Consider the following 5,000-nt stretch of genomic DNA (forward strand, 5'->3'; position numbering starts at 1 on the left):
AGTGCCACGGGAAGTGCCGGAGTCCCGGCATCCGCGGTGCCAAGTCATTGCGCCCTTGGTCTCTGCAGCGGGGCATGCCGGGCACTCCCAACCATTGCAAGCAAGCAAGCAAGCAAGAAAGAAAGTAAGTAAGTAAGTAAGTATTACATATAGGGGCGGGACATGCGGGGAGATCTGCGAAACGTGCATTACGGGGCACACGCGTACCTACCGGGGCATACCGACCCCTATTGGGGCACACGTGTGCATATCGGGGCATACCGGGCCTATCGGGGCACACGCGTACATACCGGGGCATACCGAGCCCTACTGGGGCACACGTGCGCATATCGGGGCGTACCAAGCCTATCGGGGCATACGCATGTATCCCAAGGCATACCGAGTCTATCCGGGCATACGCGTTCATACCGGGGCGTAACGGGCCTATCGGGGCATACTTGGGCATATCCGGGCAAAAAATGCCCAAAACTTGCGCAACCTTGGCAACCGTGGTCCATTCCTCTCTATATGCCTAGCCTTGCCAACCGTGGTCCATTCCTCACTATATGCCATGGCCTTGTGCCCATGGTCTTCCCAAGACAGCGTCCAAGGCCCCCGGAAGGCCAAGGGAGCCCAACCCAGCAATGCCCTGCTATGGCAAGCCAAGGCCAAGCATTCCGGTGCCTATCCGGGCAAAAATGCAATTCCTCTCTATATGCCTAGCCTTGGCAACCGTGGTCCATTCCCCACCATATGCCATGGCCTTGTGCCCATGGTCTTCCCAAGACAGTGTCCAAGGCGCCCGGAAGGCCAAGGGAGCCCAACCCAGCAATGCCCTGCTTTGGCAAGCCAAGGCCAAGCATTCCGGTGCCTAACCTTGGCAACCGTGGTCCTTTCCTCACCATATGCCATGGCCTTGTGCCCATGGTCTTCGCAAGACATCGTCCAAGGCGCCCAAAAGGCCAAGGGAGCCCAACCCAGCAATGCCTTGCTAGGACAAGCCAAGGCCAAGCATTCCGGTGCCTATCCGGGCAAAAACGCCCAAAGCATGCCCATTCCTTAGCCTATCCAGGCAAAAACGCCCAAAATCTGCACATTCTAGTGCCTATCCGGGCAAAAACGCCCACCAGCATGCCACCCTCCTATAGGGTTTGCGCAACCAACCAGCCTAACCACCAGTGGCAACCAAAGGTGCTGTTAGCGACGACTTCTGAAGACGCAACGAGACGCGACGTGTTTGCGCCCAGACGCGACGAGACGATGCGGGATCTGCGCCCAAGAATGCCTAGACCCGTCGACTTGATGCGGGATCAGCTCGCCCAAGCATGCCTAGTGTGCAAGGCCTGTGTGCAAGGCTAGTGTCCAAGGCTAGTGTGCAAGGCTCATGTGGAACGCTAGTGCGCAAGGCTAGTGCCCAAGGCTTGTGTGCCAGGCCCGTGTGCAAGGCTAGTGTCCAGGGCTTGTGTGCATTGCTTGAGTGCAAGGCTTGTGTGCATTGCTCGAGTGCATGGCTTGTGTGCAAGGGTTGTGCGCAAGGCTAGTGTGCGGGGCTTGTGCGCATGGCTAATGTGCACGGCTTGTGTGCATGGCTACCGTGCAAGGCTAGTTTGCATGGCTAGGGTGCAAGGCTCGCATGCGAGGCTAGTGTGCAAGGCTGCGTGCAAGGGAAGCGTGCAGGGCGAGTGTGCGAGGCCACTGTGCACGGCGCCAGCACTAGCGAGCCATCATCCGCGTTGCCATGGCTCGCTTGGCCTTGGCTTGCCAGGCCCCGACACGAGCAATCGCGCATTTTCTTTGCAACCGACCATCAATGCCGCCCAACGGGGCCAGCACGAGCAGTCATCCGCGGTCCCCTGGCCCTGCGCACGTTTGTCTTTGAAACCGAGCATCAATGCCACAGAAAGTGCCGGGGCGCCAGCTGGAGCCATCATCCGACGTGCCATGGCTCGCTTGGCCTTGGCTTGCCGGGCCCCGACACGAGCAATCGCGCATTTTCTTTGCAACCGACCATCAATGCCGCCCAACGGGGCCAGCACGAGCAGTCATCCGCGGTCCCCTGGCACTGCGCACGTTTGTCTTTGAAACCGAGCATCAATGCCACAGAAAGTGCCGGGGCGCCAGCTGGAGCCATCATCCGACGTGCCATGGCTCTGGTCCCATGGTCTTCGCAACCGAGCATTCGTGACACCCGCGGGGCCAGGACACCAACCCTTCCGACACGAGCATTCGCGCATGTTCTTTGGCCACACAACGGCGCCAGCACGAGCAAAATCATCCGCGGTGGGGTGGCCTTGCACGGCCTTTTGTCTTTGGAACCAACCATCAGTGCCACGGGAAGTGCCGGAGTCCCGGCATCCGCGGTGCCAAGTCATTGCGCCCTTGGTCTCTGCAGCGGGGCATGCCGGGCACTCCCAACCATTGCAAGCAAGCAAGCAAGCAAGAAAGAAAGTAAGTAAGTAAGTAAGTATTACATATAGGGGCGGGACATGCGGGGAGATCTGCGAAACGTGCATTACGGGGCACACGCGTACCTACCGGGGCATACCGACCCCTATTGGGGCACACGTGTGCATATCGGGGCATACCGGGCCTATCGGGGCACACGCGTACATACCGGGGCATACCGAGCCCTACTGGGGCACACGTGCGCATATCGGGGCGTACCAAGCCTATCGGGGCATACGCATGTATCCCAAGGCATACCGAGTCTATCCGGGCATACGCGTTCATACCGGGGCGTAACGGGCCTATCGGGGCATACTTGGGCATATCCGGGCAAAAAATGCCCAAAACTTGCGCAACCTTGGCAACCGTGGTCCATTCCTCTCTATATGCCTAGCCTTGCCAACCGTGGTCCATTCCTCACTATATGCCATGGCCTTGTGCCCATGGTCTTCCCAAGACAGCGTCCAAGGCCCCCGGAAGGCCAAGGGAGCCCAACCCAGCAATGCCCTGCTATGGCAAGCCAAGGCCAAGCATTCCGGTGCCTATCCGGGCAAAAATGCAATTCCTCTCTATATGCCTAGCCTTGGCAACCGTGGTCCATTCCCCACCATATGCCATGGCCTTGTGCCCATGGTCTTCCCAAGACAGTGTCCAAGGCGCCCGGAAGGCCAAGGGAGCCCAACCCAGCAATGCCCTGCTTTGGCAAGCCAAGGCCAAGCATTCCGGTGCCTAACCTTGGCAACCGTGGTCCTTTCCTCACCATATGCCATGGCCTTGTGCCCATGGTCTTCGCAAGACATCGTCCAAGGCGCCCAAAAGGCCAAGGGAGCCCAACCCAGCAATGCCTTGCTAGGACAAGCCAAGGCCAAGCATTCCGGTGCCTATCCGGGCAAAAACGCCCAAAGCATGCCCATTCCTTAGCCTATCCAGGCAAAAACGCCCAAAATCTGCACATTCTAGTGCCTATCCGGGCAAAAACGCCCACCAGCATGCCACCCTCCTATAGGGTTTGCGCAACCAACCAGCCTAACCACCAGTGGCAACCAAAGGTGCTGTTAGCGACGACTTCTGAAGACGCAACGAGACGCGACGTGTTTGCGCCCAGACGCGACGAGACGATGCGGGATCTGCGCCCAAGAATGCCTAGACCCGTCGACTTGATGCGGGATCAGCTCGCCCAAGCATGCCTAGTGTGCAAGGCCTGTGTGCAAGGCTAGTGTCCAAGGCTAGTGTGCAAGGCTCATGTGGAACGCTAGTGCGCAAGGCTAGTGCGCAAGGCTTGTGTGCCAGGCCCGTGTGCAAGGCTAGTGTCCAGGGCTTGTGTGCATTGCTTGAGTGCAAGGCTTGTGTGCATTGCTCGAGTGCATGGCTTGTGTGCAAGGGTTGTGCGCAAGGCTAGTGTGCGGGGCTTGTGCGCATGGCTAATGTGCACGGCTTGTGTGCATGGCTACCGTGCAAGGCTAGTTTGCATGGCTAGGGTGCAAGGCTCGCATGCGAGGCTAGTGTGCAAGGCTGCGTGCAAGGGAAGCGTGCAGGGCGAGTGTGCGAGGCCACTGTGCACGGCGCCAGCACTAGCGAGCCATCATCCGCGTTGCCATGGCTCGCTTGGCCTTGGCTTGCCAGGCCCCGACACGAGCAATCGCGCATTTTCTTTGCAACCGACCATCAATGCCGCCCAACGGGGCCAGCACGAGCAGTCATCCGCGGTCCCCTGGCCCTGCGCACGTTTGTCTTTGAAACCGAGCATCAATGCCACAGAAAGTGCCGGGGCGCCAGCTGGAGCCATCATCCGACGTGCCATGGCTCGCTTGGCCTTGGCTTGCCGGGCCCCGACACGAGCAATCGCGCATTTTCTTTGCAACCGACCATCAATGCCGCCCAACGGGGCCAGCACGAGCAGTCATCCGCGGTCCCCTGGCACTGCGCACGTTTGTCTTTGAAACCGAGCATCAATGCCACAGAAAGTGCCGGGGCGCCAGCTGGAGCCATCATCCGACGTGCCATGGCTCTGGTCCCATGGTCTTCGCAACCGAGCATTCGTGACACCCGCGGGGCCAGGACACCAACCCTTCCGACACGAGCATTCGCGCATGTTCTTTGGCCACACAACGGCGCCAGCACGAGCAAAATCATCCGCGGTGCGGTGGCCTTGCACGGCCTTTTGTCTTTGGAACCAACCATCAGTGCCACGGGAAGTGCCGGAGTCCCGGCATCCGCGGTGCCAAGTCATTGCGCCCTTGGTCTCTGCAGCGGGGCATGCCGGGCACTCCCAACCATTGCAAGCAAGCAAGCAAGCAAGAAAGAAAGTAAGTAAGTAAGTAAGTATTACATATAGGGGCGGGACATGCGGGGAGATCTGCGAAACGTGCATTACGGGGCACACGCGTACCTACCGGGGCATACCGACCCCTATTGGGGCACACGTGTGCATATCGGGGCATACCGGGCCTATCGGGGCACACGCGTACATACCGGGGCATACCGAGCCCTACTGGGGCACACGTGCGCATATCGGGGCGTACCAAGCCTATCGGGGCATACGCATGTATCCCAAGGCATACCGAGTCTATCCGGGC

Source organism: Tasmannia lanceolata, unplaced genomic scaffold (assembly GCF_043159265.1).
Source record: "Tasmannia lanceolata isolate RefF3 unplaced genomic scaffold, GAP_Taslan_0.1 ptg000194l, whole genome shotgun sequence".
NCBI classification, from domain to species: Eukaryota; Viridiplantae; Streptophyta; class Magnoliopsida; order Canellales; family Winteraceae; genus Tasmannia; species Tasmannia lanceolata.